Genomic DNA, 22673 nt, shown 5'->3' with positions numbered 1-22673 from the left:
GAGGAAGAAGGGCTCCTATGACTCTTACAGGGGCACTAATCCCATGCAGGAGGGCTCCACCCTCGTGACCTCATCGCATCTTGATTACCTCCCACAGACACACCTCCTACCACCATCACCCAGGGGGTAGTAAATGTTGGGGGGGACAACACTCGGTCCATAACAGATGGAGCGGCAGCTTGAGGGGCAGCAAGGGGGAGAGTGTTTTGTGGTTGATGTTAGCCTGGACTGCCTTGAGCCCCACAGCAGATGCTGCTCATACTCCCATGGAGCCCTTCCTGTTTCTGGCAGGCCCTCTGCCAGTACTGAATCACTGCTAAAGGTGACGGTTTCTTAGCCTCAGCTCTATTGACATCTTGGGCCAGAAAAGTCGTTAGGCTTGGGTGGGGGCTGAAGAAGGAGGTATCTGTCTGTGTATTGCTTTCTTTTCTTTTCTTTTTTTTTAAATATGGAATGCTTTGCAAATTTGCATGTCATCATGTACAGGGGCCATGCTACTCTTCTCTGTATCGTTCCAATTCTCGTATATGTGCTGCTGAAGCAAGCACGGTTCTGTGTATTGTAATGTTTAACAGCATCCTTGCCTTCTACCCACTGGATGCTATTAGGACCCCTGCAACCAGTTATGACAGCCAAAAATGTCTCCAGATATGGCCAAGCATCCGGAGGTGGGACAATAACACTCCCCATTGGGAACCACAGGTTTATGGGTGTGGGAATCCAGTTTGGATGTGGAGTACCCAGGAATTAACAAACTCTCATCCCTAAGTCCGTGTTCTGCAGTGTTTTCCCACCTGCCCAGCAGGATTTAGCTCCAGTGTTCACTGCAGTACCTGGCTTACTACTGCTTTTTTTTTTTTTTTTTGACTTTCTCTTTCCTGTATCCCTCCCTCCCCATCCCCTCACCTACCCTCTCAGGGTCTGCTCTTGGGGGTCCACACTAGAACAAGCACGACAAAGCAGGAAGCAGTATCAGAAAAGAGAAAGATGAAAGAGGAGATGAGTGAATAAGGGAATGCACTGCCTGGGGAATTGAAGGGATGAAAGTGTCTGCGAAGGAGGAGATGGGAGTTTGGGGGGAGCAATCTGGATCAGGGAGCGGGTTCTGTATGGCTTCAACTCTCATAAAGCAAAACAAGATAACTGCCAACGGGGAGAAAAAAGGAGTGTAGCTCTTTCCACCATGTTTCCACAAAAGTTACTGTTCTCTGCAATGAAACAGGGCATGGTTGATGAAAGCATTCCAAGTTCAAGTACTCTGGGGGAAATTTGCGTACCATTTGGTGCTTCATAATGTTTATCAGTGGATTAAAAGTTCTGATAAACTGTTCAACATTAGACCAGCTTAACTTTATTTCCCTTTTTTTTGGAAATTTCAGCTTTATTGAGGTTTAATAGATATATAACATTGTTAAGATACTGAAGCATATATTAGGGTGATTTGATATAACTTTTTGTTTAACCTAGCGTTCCCCAAATTTATTAGGGAAAATTTTCTTTCCTTAACTTTCTCCAAAGGAAAACAACACAAAAACAAAACAAAGCAAAAAAAAAAAAACCATCCATATCTCAAAGGACAGATGTAATCTTTGGGACACATTCTGGGAACCACTGTATGAGGGACTCAAGAGAAGAGTGTGTGTCAGCCAGCCCCAAGGGGAGAGGGTCAGCTAAGGACAGACGCATTTGCTAGTATGAAGAATTAACACAATTTCCTGTTTTTGTTTTGATTTATCCAGCAATATTAACTGACTCTAATAAAAGAGGCCCTAGAAATGCAGCCAGCTGCCAAGAGGGTGGAAGGTGACAGGGACAAGGGAGTCGGGTGTTAGCGACATGGTGTTGAAATTGCTGGGCTGGGGAGTGGCCGAGACCTTCTGGCCCAGGCTCTCTTGTCACTCACCCTCTTCTCCAGAGGAAGGTGCCAAGGTCTCTGGGGACACGGGGAAGGGGTGATAGATGCCATGGGAGGCTTCACAAAAGAGGGGACCATAAAGCTGAGTCTCCATGAACAAACATGAGTTTGCTAGGTAGCTAAGAAGGCAAAGAACATTCCATATAAATGAAATAAAGGTGCAAAGGAGAGGAGGGGATTAAAGAAGGTGGTGGCTTCCAGAACTGTTGAGAAATTCAGTGGCAGGAGCCCAGGAGATATGGGGAGAACAGAGAAAGGTGGACAGGGGGTCATGGAGGGCAAACTACAGAGGGAGTTTTAAGTGTGGGAAGGGAAAAAGAGCTCAGATAAAGGTTTTGTGCACTCATTTTGCATGTTTCAAAAGAGTTTATTATTATTTTCTAGATAACCTTCCTTTCTTGATTTGTATTTCCTCTTTAACTCAAACTGTTGAAGACAAATTTAAAGAATTCGTTTTCAGGTGGCAGTGACTTTTTATCTTCTGGTTGTTGGTAAATTCCAGTTTTATCGTGTTGCAATCAGAAGACTATACTCTGCTTTTGGGAATCTATTAAGGTTTATTGCCTAAAATATGGTCAATTTTTGTGAATTTCCCATAGGCTCTTATAATATCGATCTTTAGAGAAAAAAAAACCAATTTACTAATTTGTAAATTAGTTACACCTTATTACTTACGTTATTTAGTTCTTTTTTTTTCCACTTTTCTTTTTTTTTTTTCCCTTGGCCGCACACATAGCATGTGGAAGTTTCCGGGCCAAGGATCGAACTCACACCACGGCAGTGATCAGAGCCACAGCAGTGACACCACCAGTTCCTTAACCCACTGAGCCACCTGCGGAACTCTTGTTATTTAGTTCTTTTATGGACTTTGTGTGTGTGTGTGTGTGTGTGTGTGTGTGTGTGTGTCCACATCTGCTTGTTCTCTTATGGACCGAGAGTCTTGAATTAAATTTTTCTATCTCCAAGGATTTTCTGACTATTTCCCTTTGTGGTTCCTGTAGCTTTTCCTGGTAAAGGTCTTAATCTTGAGAACACTGTGATCACGTGTGTCATTTAGAAATGAAAACTCCGGCCGCAATGTGGAGGAGGATTTTGGCTGAAGATTGGAGGTGGCAGATTCACAGTCCAGGCGGAGGTCATGGAGAAAGAAAAGGAGGGAACATCAGCATAGAGATGCACCTGGATGTGCCACCAGGAAAAGGAGGACCCAGGATGCGGGTGGGCTCCGACTGCTGCTAGATAATGACGCTGCCATCCAGGCTTGAAGGTGGTTGCTGTGAGTACTGTGTCCCCACACTGTATTGTAACAAGTTGTTGCTCATTTGACTTATCTCCATCTCGCCAGTAAGGGCAGGGCCGTGTCTGCCTCTGTCCATTGTCTCCTCTGAGCCTGGCGCAGTGCTCCTGGCACGCAATAGGGTTGCCAGAAGGAATGCAATAAATGAAGAAAATATTGTCACTGAGGTGGCTGTGGGACCATCAGGGGAGATATCCAGCTGGTGGTTGGGAGTGCGGGTCAGAGAGGGGTCAGGGCAGTGAGTTCTCGTTGAAACAGGGGCTGAGATCGGGGTGGGTCGGGGGTGATAAGAGCAAGAGGTCAGAATGGAACTGTGGTGGGGTCATGGTGCGGGGGGACTCCCATCTGTGCAAAGGCCTCGAGTCTGCCTTAGGCCATGGCACCCAGACCCTGGGAATAAAGAGATCTAGGAACTTCTCCTTCCCTTTAGTTGACTGTTCCTTCCAAGATTCAACCCCACCTCTGTTTGTTGCCTCTTCTACCCACATTCCTTCACTGACTGTTTCTGCCTTTCTCTACCAACTCTTCCTCGGGTTATTTTTTTTCTCTCCCAGTTTTCTCCTATCTCCTCTTAGGATTTTTCATCCTGCAGTTCAGAAGACAGAAGGTCTGGGCTGTGCCCTGGTCCCTCACTGGTGACCTATGGGTTGCAAGGCAGCCTCACCTCCCTGTGTCTCCAATCCATCGTCTGTCGTATATAAGACCTACCCTCCCTGTCATGCTGCCTTTACACAGGTCTCTATTTCTACAGAAATAAACTATTGTTTAACCATCTTAATCCAAAATTCTGTGGTGCTTCATTTGACATTGCTTCTAAATGCTGTCAACTCCTCAGAATTATTTAGGCGGAAGTGGGCTCTTATAGAACAGAGAGTGTGGCCTTAGAAGGACGCCTCTAGCAGAGGGAGCAGGCGTTAACCCCCTCTGCATTCCCAGTGCTCTACCTGGAACAATGCTGAATAAATGAGAGATAGCCACACTCTACTTCACGAATATTCATTAAATGATAAAGTCAGGAGGTGAAGAGAATTCTTACAGAGAGAGTCTTTCTACAGGTCTAGAGTAAAGGGAGCATCCTTAATGAGGCTCAGTGCCCAGAGGGCTATGCGACCTGAGGTCTTGAGGGGGAAGCTGGGAAGGGTGGCCCTCTCTGGCCCAGGAGCAGAGCCCAGAATCCAGGATTGGGCTTGTGGGTTTCCAGGAAGGACCCTAAAGTACCTCCCTCCTTGAGTTATCCGCATGCAGCTGATTTTGAATGTAACTGGTGAAAAGTAACTTGCAAATTTGGGAGTTGTGGCATGTTACAAAAAATCTATTAAAGTGAAGAAGCAGTTGCCTTCATGGCTGTTGAGAGCATTTATGGATCAGCTGGGGGAGATGCAAAGAGCAGATTTTTTTTTTTTCTTTTTAGTCTTTTTAGGGCTGCCTGTGGCATGTGGAAGTTCCCAGGTTAGGGGTCAAATCAGAGCTACGGCTGCTGGCCTACGTCACAGCCACAGTAACGCCAGATCCCAGCAGAGCCTGCGATCTACACCACAGCTCACGGCAACACCAGATCCTTAACCCATTAAGCGAGGCCAGAGATTGAACCCGCATCTTCAAGGATACTAGTCTGAGTTCGTTACTGCTGAGGCACAACAGGAACTCCAGGAAAGAAGATATTTTGAGGTGAGGACATCCAAGCACGAGGAAAGTACTCCAGAGAGCAGGGCTTCTTCACTGTGGCCTCTGCGGGGCATGAGTTTGCTTGTGAGCCCCCTGACGCATGCTTGTGTAGAAATCAGACACACACGGCTCTGGGCATTTTTGGAGGGGGCAGAAGTCTATGGCCAAGGAAAGACTCAGGCATCACTGATGGAGTTCTGCCACAGCCAAACAGCACTCTGCAGGATGATAGCATCCCCTCCATCAGCTTTGTGTCCAGAAACCACCTCCTTGGGACAATTTTTTCCTACCATTTCCTAAGTCTCCCACTTTATTTCTTTGAGGCTCTTTCCCACTGCCTGGACTCTAGTACTTTCTGGCTCCCTGGACCTTAACCCATCAGCAGTCTCCTTGATTGCCTGTCAGCTTCTCTCACCCTTGGCTTCCTCCCTGTTGTGTCTGACACATGCAAACCCCCTCCCCATGGAGTGTGGCTGGAAGGGGGTGTCCTCTCCTGCTCTCTTTAGCTGCCCCTCTGTCTCTTTCTTCCCTTCCTAGCCAAGCTTCTGGAAAGAAGCCCATTTGTCATCTCTACTTGTCTCTTATTCAGATTCCAGCTGGATCCAATTTGTCTTCCATCTTTTGCCTTGGAAACTTCTCTCCAAGGTCATCAGATTGCCAAGTCCAATTCTAATGGAATCCCCCTTCTAAACTCAAGCTTTCTCGTCCTTTCTGCAGTATTTCACATCTACATACCTTCCTCCCTGATGTTTTCTCCTCCTTGACCCTCTAAGGAGGGTGAATATATCATTCATCTTCCAAACTGGGCCACCATTTAAAGTGAAAGGGGGCACTCATTAATTATTATGCCAGGCTGTCCTAAACCAGGACTCCCCCAGGCAAACTCAGACTTACAATCTCCCTCCCTCCCCAACCCCCTCTCCCTTCTCTGGCTGCTCATCCTCAGGCTCCTTAATGGGATCCTTTTCCTCCGTCCTCTCCTTAAAGAGGCCCTGGGCCTTCCTTTGTTCTCATGCTGCACCTTCTCCCTGTATAATGCTATCCTGCCATGACCCAATCCACATCTCTCTACAAGGTCTTCCTATTTTTAAAATTTATTTTATTTTATTTCACTTTGTCTTTTTAGGGCCATACCCTCGGCATATGGAAGTTTCCAGACTGGGGGTCGAATCAGAGCTACAGCTGCCGGCCCACACCACAGCCACAGCAGTGCGGGATCTGAGCTAAATCTGCAACCTAAATGGCAACACCGGATCCTTAACCCACTGAGTGAGGCCAGAGATCAAACCCACATCCTCATAGATCCTAGTCGGATTCATTAACAGCTGAGCCATAAAGGGAACTCCTACAAGGTCTTGATTTCTGTACTCCACATACAAGCCCAACTGCTGACCAGAGGTCTCTACTGGGTTGTCCTAGAGGCAGCTCCACATCCGTATCTCAAGCCCTCATTATCTTTAACCCTAAACATATTTTCTTCCTGTGAGCAAATGGTAGCTGGACGCATAATGGAGGAAGTGGTACTTACAAACATAGCTTTTGCAAACTAAGCATCCATTGACAGCTGGGATAAAGAAGATGTGGTAAATATACAACGGAATACTACTCAGTCATAAAAAAGGAATGAAATAATGCCATTTGCAGCAACATGGATGGACCTAGAGTTTATCACACTAAGTGAACTAAATCAAAGACAAACATCACATGATACCATTTATTTGTGCAATAAAAAAAGATACAAATGAACTTATTTACAAAACAGAAAGAGACTCTCAGACATAGAAAACAATCTTATGGTTACCAAAGGGGACAGGTGGGCGGAGGGATAAACTAGGAGTTTGGGATTAGCAGATACACACTAATATATATAAAATAGATAAACAAAAAGGACCTACTATATAGTTCAGGGAACTATATTCAATAAGTTGTAATAGCTTATAATGAAAAAGAATCTGAAAAGAAATATATGTATATTATTGGTATAGCTAAATTGCTTTACTGTACACCTAAAACTAACACAACATTGTAAATCAACTATGTTCCAAAAAAAGAGCATGGCTCTGGAGTTTTGACAGTTTGGATCCAAAGCCACATACTAACTCTTACTCTTCCTGTGATGGAGTAATTATTTAACCTCTCCAGGCCTCAGTTTCTTCATCTATAAAATGGGGATAAAAGTGCTTACTTCATGGGTTGGTTGTGAGGATTAAGAGAGACAATAACGACAATGGCTGATATTTAGAGGGCATCATATGTGCTAGGCACTTCTATGTGGCTCACGTGCATTATGTCATTTCATCCCAGGACAACCTAGGGAAGTAAGTGCCATTACTATGCCTATTTTACAGATGAAGAAACTGAGGCCCAGAAAGGTTAAGAACCCTTTCTGTGTCAGTGGCTGAACTGGAGTTCAAACTTAGCAAGTCCTGCTCTTTGGACCTCCAGCCTCTAGAACTGTGACAAAATTAACTTCTGTTGTTCAAGCCACCCACTCTGTGGCAACTCGTTATGACAGGTGGTGCTGCCTAATGCAATACCTAAGTATACCAGTTAGCTTTCCTCAAGCTAACTGTTTTCTCAAGCGCCTCAGTATTCTGTGTGTGCCGGGCACTCGGAATAGTATTCAGCAAGTAATAAGTGCTTAGCAAACTGTTTCCATTCTCCAAACAGTCCAGCAAACCATCTACCCAGGAGGAGGTCTATTTTCCGCATCCTTCCTCAACCTGTATCTGTCAAGTTCTTTCCTTAAAACGCTATGTGGGAGTTCTCTTGTGGCATAGTGAGTTAAGGATCTGGTGCTGTCACTGCAGCAGCTTGGGTTGCTGCCATGATGTGGGTTTGATTCCTACCCCAGGAACTTCCACATGCTGTGGGAGCGGCCAAAAATGAAATAAGATAAAATAAAATAAAATATAAAATAAAATGCTATGCGCTTTCTCAGAGTTTACTTATCAATTGCTGACCTGCAGAAAGGTAAAGTAAATAGATGGTTGTTTTCTTTTTTTTTCCAATTTTATGGCCACACCCACAGCATATGGAAGTACCCAGGCCAGGGACTGAATGCAAGCCACAGCTGTGACCTACAGCTGCAGCAACTCCGGATCCTTTAACCCACTGTGTCAGGCAGGGATAGAACCTGCACCTCCACAGTGACCTGAGCTGCTGCAGTCAGATTCCAAACCCACTGAGCCATGGCAGGAACTCCATGCTCAGTGGTTGTTGTTTTCATCCACTACCTTTTGGAATGGTTTGTTGTGTAGGAAAGCTAACTGGTATACTTAGGTATTGCATTAGGCAGCACCACCTGTCATAACGAGTTGCCACAGAGTGGGTGGCTTGAACAACAGAAGTTAATTTTGTCACAGTTCTAGAGGCTGGAGGTCCAAGATCAAGGTGCCAGCAGAGTTGGTTTCTGGCGAGACCCCTCTTCCCAGCTTATAAATGTCACCTTCTCGCTGTGTCCTCACGTGACCTTTACTTTGTACAAGCCCAGAAAGAGAGAGAGAGAGAGATCTCTGGTATCTCTTCCTCTTTGTATAAGGACACCAGTCCTATCAGATTGGGGCCCTCAATTTATAACCTCATTTAATCTTAATTACCTTCTTAGAGCCCCTGTCTGCATATTAGTAGCACCGGGGATTAGAACTTCAAGAGGGATTGAAGGCCACACACAACACCGGCCACAGCAGGGATCAACTATCAAGTGGAAGTAGAAGCCATGGGTGCTGCTAAGATCACCTGAAAGGAGTGTGAGGGCAGAGGAGACCCTTAAGCCAAGGTCAGACTCAGGGTTCCCACAGCCTTCCTGTGTGAGCAGTGGGTGAGAGCCCTGAGGAGACAGAGAGGGAAAGGCAGAGGAAGTATGAGGAGAACCGACCACCGCTTCACAGAGGAGGAAATGATGGACAGAACTAAGTGCAGCAGGCAGGGGTCGGGGACGGAGACGCACCCTAGGTTTTGGCCAGGTCCTTGGAGACTCCAACAAACATCAGAACTCTTAGTAGAGCCAGATGCCTGGACTGAGAAACAGAAGGGAGATAAGGGAAGGAATGAACTGATAAATAACATTTCTGAAAAGTCTGGATGAGAAGGGACAAGGGGGACTTGGGAACAGAAAGTCTGGGAGAGCTTTTTTTCAGATGGGAGAGACGTGTGTGTCTTTACAGGCCGAGAGGAATGGACTAGAAACAGGGAGAGGTCCATGATGATGGAACAAGGTTTGGAGGCGGCAGAGAGGGAGGCAACAATAACCAGCCTTTGTTAGCCTTGACCTGTGTCAAGCTCTCCGTGGGGCCCTACCTCACTTACTTCTTCCCTCCACTCTGTAAGGTGAAGACAAGTATTATCCCATTTCACGGATGGGGAAACTGAGGCACTGAGGCAGTTAAGAAACCTGCTCAAGATCACACAGCCAGTAAGGGATAGAAACGGGATTGGAACCCTGGCAGCCTGACTCCCTAGGCTGGGGGATTTGACCTGGATTTTGGCCTGCTTCTAAAATTAACAGGAAAGCAGGGGAGACGGCAAGCAGCAGAATCGGTAGGGAGCAAGAATTTGATGGAGATCATGTGATCCCAGTGGCCTCATTTTTTTTTTCTTTTTCCCAGTACTAGGAGACTAGAAGCTAAGTGTTAGGCCTGGGGTCAGCGGCAGCACAGGGAGAGTGATGAAGGCCCAGAATAGTAAGTGGTTGAGACCCAGGTCTTCTGTGTGGGCTGGCACGTGGTGCTGAGCTGGAGCCTATGGCAATGCCAGTCTTGTGGTGGTGGTGTTTCCCCAGCAGCCCTCAAGAGCCAGGAACAGTGGGGAGGGGTACCCAGGTACCAAGGGTTCCTGACCCTGGCTGCACATGAAGGCACAGCAGGCTGAGGCCCAGTCCTCAGCAATCACACTTTGGGGGGTGGGCTCTGGCTTGCTGTGTGTTCATGACCCCCAGTGAGGATCTGATTCCAGTCCAGCTTGGAGTTCAAAGAGAGGCTGATAGACAGGGTGTAAAAAATTGAAGGAGGGAGTGAGGGGGACGGGGCAGGCCAAAGAAGGTGAAAATGGAGGTGCGAGGGCTGGCAGGATGCTGGGGGTGGGGGTTGCACTGTCCTGCTGGGGGGCTTGGAGGAACCAAGGAGGGCAGATGGTGGAAGGTTTTCGCACCTCTCTCCACACCCATATTCCAGGGGCCAAAACTGAATGGAAGCATCTCAGAACTTTCCCTTTGTCCTTAGAACAGAGACCTCTGAGCCACTGAAATAGGGGAGGCCTCAGAAGCTGACTAAAGGGAATTTTCTTCCCACTGACCAACACAGCCAAGAAGACCCACACAAGGGTGCCATCAGGAATGGGTTATCTGTAAGATCTGAAGTCTCTTCCATGGCTGAGGGAAAGGAATAATTGAAGAATATTCAGGGAAAGGAATACTGACGAATGGACTAGAATGACCAAATCTTCAGGAAATGTGTGTTCGTTTGATCCAACCCATGTTTATCAAGCTCCTAATGTGTGCCAGGCACTACCTGAACACGACAGATAATGTGATTTTGTGTGGCATTTCCCAAAGCACATTCCCTGGGATGGTAACCACGTCCCATTTTTAAAAAGGAGTGAGGTGCAAATAAGTTTGGGGAACCCTGGGTTAGAGAAAGTTAAACAGATGTACTCACCGCAGGACTCTTCAGAGCCTTTAATCTGTCAACATGCCCTGAGCCATGCCACGAAGTGGAGCTGAATCTAGAGTGAAGACTTCCCCAGCAAGCCTGACCACAGGCCAATCTCATTCCCGGAAGACCTAGGGGAACACACATTTGTGGAACATGCTTTGAGAAGAGTGTAACATGGTGGCAGAGCTCAGCTTTGAAGTCATAAGACCTGGCTTCCAACAGGGGCTCCGCCATGTGACCGTAGGCAAGTTGCTTACGTCCCTTTTCTCGGAGTCCATTTTCACATCCGCACACAGGAGTTCGATCGAAATGTCTCCCTCATGCTATTGTTGTCAGGACTAACTAATGCCTGTGGAGCCCAGAGTGCGGAGCTGGGTACCCAAAAACCACTCACTAAACCACTCACTGGCGGGGTTTGAGAGATCCTTGGGTCTGCTCTAAAAAATCTACTACTTGTTGGCCTGAAAATCTCTGATTGGGGGCCAGGGGTCAGTGCTTCTGTCCTCTGCCAAGTTACTTGGACATAAGACTCAAACGGCTGTCAGAGCAAAGCCTGTGACCTGACCAGTAAAAAACAGTCATGGGGGATGGGGGGGGATGGGGGGGAATGGGGGGTGGGGAAAGAGTGGGAGAGGATGGGGTGGGGAGGGAATGGGGGGGTGGGGTGAGAAGGGAGAGCTGGGGGGAGGGAGCGGGGAGGGAGTGGGAGGGGTGGGGGTGGGGAGAGGGGGGAGAGGGGTGGGGGTGGGGAGAGCTGGGGAGAGGGAGTGGGGGAGTGGGGGGAGGGAGTGGGGGGGTTGGGGAGCAAGTGGGAGGGGGTGGGGTGAGAAGGGAGAGTTGGGGGGAGGGAGTGGGAGGGGTGGGGTTGGGGAGAGAGTGGGAGGGTGGGGGTGGGGAGAGAGTGGGAGGGTGGGGGTGGGGAGGTACTTCCTCCGTTTCCATTCCCGCCTTGCAAAGGAGTCGCTGGGAATCTGCAGTTGGTGGTCTGCTTTGGCTTCTGGGAGAGGGTGGCGTCAGGGAGGGGAATGCCCGCCAGCCCCCACCCCCCTCACCCCCAAGGCCCCAGGATCACGTCCTTGGGTCCGAGTGGGCGCACAGGAAACCTCCCCAGGCCAGGCAGGCGCTGAGCAGCTGTGGGACTTGGCCGGGGGCCCAACATTGTCCTTCCCGGAGGTGGCCGCTGGCAGGAAGAGGTTACCAGAAACGCTCCTCTGCCGCTGGCACTTCGGGCTGACGTCAGCGCCTCGTCAGCGCCTCCTGGGGAGGACTTTGGGTTTGGGGGGATTTCAACCCCCAAGGGTGTCTGGGAAAAGGATGCTTTCTCTCTGAAGTGCTCCAGACATTTCCTTAGGGGCTTGGGGAAGTGGGAACAGATGGCGGTGCCTTAGGAGGAAAGGTCTGAACGGGGAGACCTCAAGGAAGGGCCGGATCCCACCCCGGGACCAGGGGCGCTGCTCTCCAGGTTCCAGGCCCCATCTCTTCCCTCTGGCCCCTCGAAACCAGCCCCCACGGCTTTCCCCACAGCGGAGAGACCCTGCTGTCCGCTTGCCTGGCTGCGTTCGCATTTCGAGCGCTTCCCTTCCGACTCCGGACCCTGGGGTGGGGGAGGGGAGACGCCAGCCGCCCACAGACACCTGCGAGCGCCTGTGGTCCCGGTTTTACACGACTCAGAGGTCAAGCCCCCAAGGTCAGCCGCTGCCCGGGGGGAATCCGAACCCACATTCAGTGACTGCCAAAGCTCTAATTAGGAAGGGCAGGCTCCCCAGTTTAAACTTCTGTTTTATTGGGGTGGCGGGGAGAGATGTAGAAGTCAGTAGAACATCTCTGATGGAAGGAATGCTAATCCAGTGGGGTTTTTTTGGGTCTTTCTTAGAGCAAAAAAAAAAAAAAAATATCCACAGAGCCCTGGTGTGCGAAGCTTTGTTGGCTGCTTCTAAGGAGGACCTAACGGTTTTTCCAGGAGCGGCCCATCAGCACCAGACAAATCAGACAGCCCCCCACCCGCCCCCAGCTCTCCCCTAGTCTCTTTTTCTAGCCAGGGTGGGGCCTCTGGGGCTCATGGCCTTGGGCCCAGGGCTCGCCTTGCCTTGCCTCGCCTCCTTTCCTGGCAGCTGCTGAAGCTCGCTGCAGTTTTTGGCCTAGTAAAACTCTTTTTCGCCTGCCCACGGGAGAGTTTTGATTGGCTTCAGCTGGAATGACCTCACCCTCTCTAGAATTTGAGGAGGCTCCCATTTTCCATGGCTCCACCTTCATCCAGGGAGTTCCCTTCTGGCCATCTTTTCTCTCAAGGCCACCCTGCCCCAAGCTGCCTGAGCTTTGGAAGCCCCCAGCCTTGCCGGAGATGCCCGTTCTTTCCACACCAGCGCCTCTGGGCGGTCTTGGCTGCCCCCAGCTTTGCTGGAGCCCCTCCTGCGCGTTCCTTCCCCCTCAGAGTCTGCCCCTCCCTTCCACAGGCCTCCACTTATTTCCAGGAGTCACGGGAAACTGCCTTCTTTAAAATCATCACCATCGCTCTTGTGTGAGCCCTTCTTTTACATGATCTTACTTAATCTTTGTAGTAATCCCATGAGATAAAAGTTGTTATCCCCAGTTGACAGATGAAGAAACAGACTTCAAGAGTCGATGTAACCCTCTCAAGAGCAGCTAGTGTGGATGGAGTCTGGATCCAGACGCAGGTGTGTCTGGCTCCAAAGCCACCGTGTGGTGTTTGTCACATTGAGAAATCCTCCTGGCTGCACCTACATGTGTGATCCTGCCAGCCACACAGCTGTCTGTCCTGGAAGGATCAACGACAAACCCCATTAGCTCTACCTTCGAGATATCTCCAAAATTTGACCACTTCTGCCACAGCCCCTCGGCTCAGCCTGCACTGTCTGCCTCCCACCTAGTTTTACTGAAACCGTCTAGGGTGTCTTCCTGCTTCCACCCTCCACACCGGCTGGATTGGGCCTTTAAAATGGTCCGTCTTACAGTAGAAATTGACAAAACACTGTAACTCAACGATAATAGGAAAAAAATAAAAATCATAAAAAAAAAGGTCCATCTCATCATGTCTCTCCTGTGCTCTGGCTCAGAGCCCAAGGCAAATCCCTACATTGGCCCAAGAGGCCCTCCACACCTGCAATGCCATTGTCTTTCCTCCCACTGTGAGCTCTGATTTTACTTTTTTTTTTTCCTTTTTGTCTTTTCTAGGGCCACACCCACAGCATATGGAGGTGCCCAGGCTAGGGGTCTAATCAGAGCTGTAGCTGCTGGCCTGCGCCACAGCCACAGCCACATGGGATTCAAGCTGAGTATGCGACCTACACCACAGCTCACAGCAACGCTGGATTCTTAACCCACTGAGCGAGGCCAGGGATCGAACCTACAACCTCATGGTTCCTAGTCGGATTCGTTAACCACTGCGCCACGATGATGGGAACTCCCTGATTTTACTTCTTACTGTTCTCTCTCTCTGGCCTTTGCTAGTCTTGAAAACATACAGCAAGCTCCTGCCTCAGGGCCTTTGCACTTGCAGCTCCTGTTGTCTGAAAGGCCCTTCCCCCAATAGCTTCATGGCAGTCTCTCACCTCCTTTAGGTTCTGCTCAAATGTCACCTTTTCAGTGAGTCTTTCCCTTCATCCCCTCCATCCTGCTCCCAAACCCTGTCCACTCCCTGCTTCTTCCCCTCATTAGTACTGTCACCAAGTGATAGTATTTCACTGATATTCTAGGTAATATTCTGCTCCCCCTACTAGAATGCAAGCTTCATGAGAATAAAAATTTTCCTTTTTTTTCACTGCTGTATTTCTAGAGTCTAAAATAGTAATTTGCACATAGTAAATGCTCAATAAAACTTTTTTTTTTTAAATGGAGATTGCCAGGCTAAGGATTGAATCTAACTGCCACAATAACAGCCACAACAATGCCAGGTCCACGCTGAGTCTGTGACCTACACCACAGCTCACAGCCACCCTGGATCCTTAACCCACCGAGCGAGGCCAGGGATCCAGCCCAAATCCTCATGGATACTAGTTAGGTTCGTAACTTGCTGAGCCTCAATGGAAACTCCAATGCTCAATAAATCTTAGTGGAAGCGAGGGAGGGAGGAAGATGTTGGTCAGCTAATGTCAAAAGGTGCCAACCAGACGGGATTGTGTGGGCAGGCCTATAAGCATCCTGGCTCAGCCTTGGGAAAGCTGAATTTGGGGTCCATCCCAGAGAGAAGCAGCCTTTGGCCGCTTAGTGCCTGCTCTGTGGCTTTAGGACCGAGGGGTGACTTGAAGTCTCCAGAGAGGCTGGTCCGGGTGGGTTCCTGGGAAGCAGACTCTGAGATGAGTTTAGAGCGGAGGAGGTTTATATGACAGGACTCTCATGTGACACTGACGAAGGGAGGTGGGGACTCAGGGATGGATGTCAAGCTGCAGTTTAGGCTCAAGGACAAACTTAGCTGATCCCACAGGGAGCTCTGGAGCTTAAATAACCCCACAGAGCTGCCCACGTGAGGCTGAACTGTGGGCCTTGACATCCCAGCCTCAGGCCTCACGGGCTGGGACCAGCCCTTGGGTGGGGTGCAGTGAGGCGCTCTCTGCAGGTGAGCTCCCCACCACATGAGCTGGGGCAGCAAGTCTTTTGTCAGGGGATCTGGGTGGCACTTGGCAGAGCTACCACAAGACACTTGGTGGGTCTGCCTTATCCAGTATCAGCCTCATCTGCCTATGGGGTCCCCAAGACCCCCCCAGGAAGGAAGGGATTACCCTGGTAGGTTCAACACACTCTCATTCAGAGTTGACCAGTTCCTGGTGAGAGAACCAAGACAAAGTCTGTGACTAATTTAGAGTCCTACAAACAGTGCTTTTTAGGTAATTTTTTTTTAAACAGGCACAAAGGTGCAGGTTCTCAAATCATGAGGCTTTGCTGAGCACTTGGCCAACCTCGCCTCCTCTGGCTCCTCCTCCTCTGTCTCTGTGGCATCTGCAGGCTTCCCCCTCTTGTCACAGGAACAACAGGTGTCGGGTGTCGCTGGGAGAACCAGAAGGTAAGTTGTCTCACTTTCATTCCTTTCCCTTCTCTGGAGGAAGGGCTGTATGGGGCGGTGCACTGGCCCGGGAACCTGTGGTTCCTGCAAAAGTGGTCAGTGAAGATGGGAACATCCTTTATTAGAGCAAATGTCTGTCAGCATCTCCATGGAGAAAAGACATGCGCTATTAATATGTCCCTCCAGACGAAAGCATAGAAAATAGAGACTATACTTAGGACATCTTAGAAGTGGTAGGTAGGCTCCATCCTCTGTGGTCGCCCACCTCCACATGCCAGTGAGTTCTACGGGAGAGAGCCAGGTGGCCAGGAAGAGCCAGAAAGAAGGCAGAATAGGGTTTGGTTAAGAGCCGGTGTCAGCTTGTCTAGATTTTGCGTATTGGCTCCATCACTTACCAGCAGTGAGATCTTTGTGTTATAGACTGAATCGTTGATGTCCCCAAAAGTCACCCTCAAAATTTGAGGTCCTAATCCCCAGTACCTCAGAATGTGGCCTTATTTGTTTTGTTTTGTTTTGTTTGCTTTTTTAGGTCTGCTCCCATGGCATATGGAGGTTCCCAGGCTGGGGTCGAATTGGAGCTATAACTGTCAGCCTACACCACAGCCACAGCCACAGCGATGCAGGATCCAAGCTGAGTCTGTGATCTACACCACAGCTCACGGCAGTGCTGGATCCCCAACCCACTGAGCGAGGCCAGGGATCGAACCTGCATCCTCATGGACACAGTGTCAGGTGCTTAAAACACCGAGCCACAGCGGAACTCTGTGGGCTTAGTTATAGATGGAGTCTTTACAGAGATAATCAAATGAAGGTCATTAGAGTGGGCACTACTCTAATATGATTGCTGTCCTTATGAAAAAGGGAAAATTCGGAGACACAGATGCATGCGGGGGAAATGCCATGTAAAGGAGAAGGGGGAGACTGAGGTGCGGTATCTACAAGCCCAAGAACGCCACACGCTGCCGACAGCCACCAGAAGCTAAGAGAAAGGCAGGCACGGGCTAGGTTCTTCCTCCCAGCCCCCGGAACCAATGCTTCAGATGCTTTGATTTCAGGCTTCTAGCCTCCAGAACTGTGAGGCAATAAATTTCTGGTGTTTTAGGCACCCGGTTTGCAGCACTTTGCTATGGCAGCCCTAGCAAACTAATACAAGGGGAAGTTTCGTAAGTTCACACAGCCTCTGTTTTCTCATCTGTAAAATGGGGATGCTATGACTTCACAGAGGTGTGTCCATGACATCAGATTAAACCATCTCAGTAGTAGTTTCAGGCACAGAGTGTACACTTGCTCAGGTCAGGGGCGATGGCACTTAGAGGTTGCAGAGGCTCATAGCAGAGGTCTTGTCCGTCGTGGATATACTTTCATTCTGTGGCTCCACAGTTAAGTTTGAGGAGCTCTGGCACCTCAGTTCCCATCCATCCCTTTCTCACCACTGTCCCAGATGAAGAGAAGCATCCCACAGCAGTTCTGTATTCCTGGGCTCTCAGCTAATGGTCCGTGGGGAGGGAAGGATGGAGAGGGCTGTCCTCAGAGCCTGCAGCAGCCTTCCTGGAGCCTATGTTAACCCTGACCCTGAATTCCTGCCTGGTGGCTTTTAACACACAGACGTGGGGGAAGGAGAGGATGCTGGGTCAGCCCTTCCGGATGTTTAAAACGATTTTCAGTCAAAGAGACAGCATCATTATCATCAGCAAACAGACACCCAAATGCTACCCTCATCCTCAGCTAGCACAGCACAAAGCTCTGAGGAATGATTCTGAACATCCTCGTTTGCTACAGAGAAAAGGAACCCATGAGATCACGCATCACGAGCACTTCTGGAGTCAAAGGTGAACAAAACTATTATCAACTAAATGTGTACTCTTTACTATAGCCAATCTACTCTGCCTTGGTATGCTACAAAAGTTGGGTGTGTGGGGTTTCTGTTGTGGCTAAAGGGGTTACGAACCCAACTAATATCCGTGAGGATGTGGGCTTGATCCCTGGCCCCGCTCAGTGGGTTATGGCATTGCCACGAGCTGTGGTGTAGGTCATAGATGCGGCTTGTATCTGGCATTGCTATGGCTGCAGCGTAGGCCAGCAGAGCGGTAGCTCTGATTCGACCCCTAGCCTGGGAACTTCCATATGCCGCAGGTATGGACCTAAAAAAGCAAAATAATAATAATAATAATAAAAGTTGTATGTGTGAATATGTGATGCATACACTTAAAGGTTCATTGCAGCCCCTCCTATAGTCAATGTGATATGTATATTTTGTAGGGCCTGGAAAATAATTTTACTCCTTTGAGTAACTGGAGATTCAAGGTTACTATGGCATTGGTCTATGGTATATGCTTGGCTGTATGTATGATTCATTTGTTCAGGAACCTCCAGTTATAACCTTATTCCTTTTGGAAGCTTTTCTATTTCCCCTTAACACCCTAGAGTTCATCTTTTTTTCCCTCTTTGCTTCTACAGCTTGCGTCATTAATTTCATATTTTAACAAAAACACCCAGTGCAATAAAAGCTTTTACTGGGCAGGTAGGGGGATTGGAAAAGTGATGCATGCTTATTTTTTAAATTTTGAAAAAGACAGCAGCGTATTAAAAAAAAAGAAAAGAAAATCTCCTAGAAATCAAAACCTCTTGCAGGATTTCTTTCTTGTCTTTTTTCTACAGCTGAGCATGAATAAGCAGCACACAAGAGAAGGCTGGGACTCGAGTGCCGTGCTTGTGGCAGAAGTGGGACATGCTGGGGCTTGTGTAGGGAGAGGTGGAGCTGACACTGCAGAGGGAGTGAGGAACCTCCTGGGGAGACAAATCCAGGGGGAGTGAAGGTCCAGCAGTGAGAGAGCCTTTGTTAACTGGAAAGGGCGGGGAGGGTACATGTGAATATAACCTACCCCAGCCTGAGCTCCACCTGGGGACTCAGGTCTGAATTGTGTGATCAGACAGGTGATCACAACAGGCAGTCGCGTCAGATAGCACAGAACCATTTCACTAAAAGTGCTGTAAGACTGGGGCTCAGCCAGCCGGGGGGTTACGGGGTTTAGGAGTCCCTGGTGGAATCTGACGCTGACAGGAGAGGTGTGCCCTGGGATGTCACCCCGGGTCCGCGACCCGCTTCACCCTCCGCCACAGGCACCATGCAGGGATGCGTCCACGGGGCACGGACCAGAGCAAGGAGGAGGAGGAAAATTACCATGGAAATCAGATGTTAGGGGCAGTGCCTGGACTTAGCCCTGGCCCACATGAGACACTCATGAGAAACTTCTGGAAACCTTTGGGGAGATCTTGCAGAGGCAGCCGGGAACGAGAACATGCAAGGCTCAGGGGCCTTTTACCCTGATGAGTCATTTCATGACTCTCGTGAGAAGACCCCTGAGAGCAGAGCCATGTCACATTTAACTTTCACCCCACCACTGAGCGTATGGCCTGGCATATACGTAAGTGCCCAGTACACTACATTTTTGCTGACTACATACCATCTCCTTTTTGATAATCTGATTTATGACATGGTTTCCAGAAACACATTATGATAAAAAAAAAAAAAAAAAGGGCCTCCCTGAACAGAAAAATGAAGTTGGAGATGCTGATCACAAATGTGGCCTCCAGGAATCTTGGCACTCCCCGGTCCTGAATTCCGTGGGTGCCTGCAATTCATAATGTCTGGAAACATCAAAATTAGAAAGAAGCCAGAGTTCTCTGTCAACACTTCATTATTTAAACGCAATCACGGAGAGAAGAAGAGAGCACGGAACCTCCCATGCCATCTAAACCTCCTTTGCCACCTCCTTAGATAGAGGGGAGCCTGGGGACCTGGCCTTTGTTTTACGGGTGAGTTAGACGATATGAACTGGGTGCCGACTGTGGGTCCGGCACTGTACTGGGTATCCTGGGGGCTCCTAGAGAAAGAGAGCATAATCCTCAGCCTCGGGGAGTTTATCCCTAGTTAGAGATTCACCAGTTAAATACCTCCCTGCTACAGAGCCCTTTGGGGCGCTGCGCCATCAGGAAGCTGAAGGTAGGGTTGCTGTGGTGGGAGGATCAGGGGACGTAGAGGCCCTGAGGGGTCAGAGGGAAGGGAGGGCTTCCTGGAGAAGGCAGGGGAACAGGAGAGCATGGAGGACAGGGTCACCTTGGGGTTGAGAGGGAAGACTTCCACGCCAGCAAGCTGGGTGCCACTCCAGCCCTATTCTTTCCCAGCTGCGTGACTTTAGGCTAGTTGGTTCACCTCTCTCAGCCTCGGCTTCTGTAAAGTGGTTGCGACCTCACAAGGTTGTTAACAAAGGCAACCCGCCTGAGGCGCTTCACCTAGTGCCAGGCACACAACCAGCACTCCACAAATGTCAGCTGCTGTTTTGTTATCAGAAGCTGGTAGGATGTGGCGAGCTGTGGAGGTTGGGGAGCCTGGTAGAGCTTCTGGAGTAGTTCAGTTCAACTGAACAAGGATTCATTAAGTACCTCTATGTGCCAGGCCCTGTGCTTGCCCCCCATTTGTGGCAACAAGGCCCTTGCCCTCAAAGAGCTGACTGGCAAGTGGGGATATGACCAACAGTCAATTACAACAAAGCAGGAAGGTATGAAGTGCTCTAGGCTCACGGAGGAGGCCACCGGGCCAAGGCCCCAGGTGGCCAGGAAGCCCTTTCCCAGGAGGTGGGGCTCAGCGGACATCTGGGGATGAGCAGGAATTAGCCAATAGGTAGAGGGGGCGGAGGAGAGACGAAAGGGGGTGTCACAGGCAGAAGGAAGAACCTTTCACTATCTGGACAGCCCAGTCCATTCAGGCCACTACAAGTCAACACCTCATGTCTGGATCCAGTGAGAAGGGGAGGGAGTGGGAACTGGTCATAACAGCTCCTCTGAGGGCAACAGTGATCCCCAAAAGAGTGTCATAAACTCATCTGTTCTTTCACGGTCACCCCAATGCCCGACCAGAGGGGGTGAGGCCTGAGAAGATGACCATGAGATTTTGTGATTATCCAGGTGACAGACTGGGGTGGCCTCAACGGGGGTGGTAGGCATGGTGACAAAAGGACATGTCACTGACAGAATTACTTAAGGATAAAAGTGCCAGGATCCAGTCTTTGTCCTCAGGGATCTTACACGTGTGCTACGTTTACGTTAGATGTATGAAAGACACAGAGACCACGCAAAACGGCGAGCAGAGGAGCAGGGGGCCTGCAGGGGCGCAGAGGAGGGGGCTCAGCAAAGGCTGGCAGGGGGCCAGGCCACAGATAGAGGCTCCTACAGGGGGGGGGGGGGGGGCGGGTATTAGTGGCAGCCTGGGAGCCACTGGCCAGGGCAGGGGTTTACACTGTCCTCGGGACCCAAGGACAGGGTTGTATGGCTCTTCTTGGGGCCCCAAGAGGGAAGGAAGCAGCAGAGGCAGCAGCGTATAGGGGAAAGCAGCTGCCTGCAGGGCTGACTGAAGTGGGAGGGAGCTGGGGCCCAGAGAGGCAGATGTGCAGGTCTGGGCTCAGGGGAGAAAGAGGAGGAGGAGTGAGTAGGAGAAACACTGCAGGAAGTGACTTGGCCAATGGAGAGAAGCAATCCTTTGCAGCTCAGGGGACCAGATTGCAAGAGCGACCCTCTCAAGACTGCGTGGCTGGAACCAGAGCAACTTGGCACCCAGTACCATGATGTCATTATAACAGCTTCCCAGCCTGTGGCAACCAGACCCGAAGCCAGGCGACAGGCAGTTGTCGTGACTCCACTCTGTCCTCACCATCACCACTGTGCATGTGGTCGCCACCCCCCTCCCCATTTTACAGATGAGGACACTGTGGTTCAAAGAGGCCAAGAAACTCACCCAGACGTGCATGTGATGCAAAGTCATTAAGACAACACATCTTGAGAGCCAACTGTGTGAGGCAGGGTTAATTGTGAGCCATGAATGTGTGGAGAGGACGTGGGACAGAGCCTGGGACAGTGCGAACATTTTCCAAGTATTTCCTGTTACTATTTGTCTGCCAGATACAGCATCAGACCCTGGAGACACTGTGGTTAACAAAACATGAGATTCCTGCCCCCATAGACCCCGGCATCCTGTGAGGGAGGCTGACATGAACAAAGAAGATGCGAGTCAACACAAAACACAGATCACAGGAAGGGCCAGGAAGGAAAATGCACAGCAAGTTAGGAAGCCCCTGGTCTGACCCCCAAGGCCCAGACCCTTGGACCACAAAGCATCAAGGCCCTAGTGGCTGGGGGCCTGGGTTCTCCAGCAGGCTCGGAGGCAGTGAAAATTCATGGTGGCATCATCAGGCCAGGGTTTCCTCCCCAGAAGGAGTAGAGTCAGGATGGAGCGATGGTTTTTCAAACTGTTTTAGTTGAGGAACCACTCATTCAAACACAATTTTAAGCAGACATCCAATCCAATGGGCAAACAGACACAAGTTCAGCTGCTCAGACTGAGAGCAGAACTGCCTCACCTGGGCCCTCTTACCCTCCATCGCCTCGGAAGCCCAGAGGAGTCTCAGAGTCTCCATGGAGCCCAGTCCAAAAACCGCAGGATCATAAGCACGCTTGATGTTAAATGAGCACCTACTAGATAAGAGCCACACTCTTGACGTATGTAATCTCATTTAATTTTCTCAACATATCTACAGAGTTCCTCTTGTGGTTCAGTGGCTAATGAACCCGACTAGGAACCACGAGGTTGTGGCTTCGATCCCTGGCCTTGCTCAGTGGGTTAAGGATCCGGCATTACCATGAGCTGTGGTATAGGTCGCAGATGTGGCTCGGATCCTGTATTGCTGTGGCTGTGGTGTAGGCCGGTGGCTACAGCTCTGATTAGACCCCTAGCTTGGGAACCTCCATGTGCCACAGGCATGGCCCTAAGGAAAAAAAAAATTAAAAAGAACATATCCATGAAGTCATCTTTTTACCAATAGGAAATCTGAGGCTGAGAGGGGTTAACAATGTAACACCTCTCAGTGTAATCAATTAATCAGGAGCTGCTTGAAATGGCTGCTTTTAAAAAAAAAAAAAAAAAGCTTTTTTTTTTTTCTTTTTCCTTCTGTGGCCAGCTAGTGGCATATGGAGCTCCCAGGCCAGGGCTTAGATCCAGGGATCAGATCCGAGTTGCTACACCCCTGCAGCAACGCTGGATCCTCAACCCACTGTGCTGGGCCAGGGATTGAATGA

The 22673-nt window shown here is 49.6% G+C and overlaps 1 non-coding gene across 1 annotated transcript; it reads right to left on the bottom strand.

The window, feature by feature from the left end:
* Nucleotides 1–442: 442 nt before the first annotated feature.
* LOC125130211 (U6 spliceosomal RNA) lies at nt 443–548 on the bottom strand. The gene has a single exon (XR_007135706.1). It is a non-coding gene; the product is annotated as a U6 spliceosomal RNA (small nuclear RNA).
* Nucleotides 549–22673: the final 22125 nt, after the last annotated feature.

This window comes from Phacochoerus africanus, chromosome 6 (genome assembly GCF_016906955.1).
Source record: "Phacochoerus africanus isolate WHEZ1 chromosome 6, ROS_Pafr_v1, whole genome shotgun sequence".
NCBI classification, from domain to species: domain Eukaryota; kingdom Metazoa; phylum Chordata; class Mammalia; order Artiodactyla; family Suidae; genus Phacochoerus; species Phacochoerus africanus.
The sequence above is the reverse complement of the archived record's forward strand: the minus strand, read 5'-3'. Positions and strand labels throughout refer to the sequence as shown.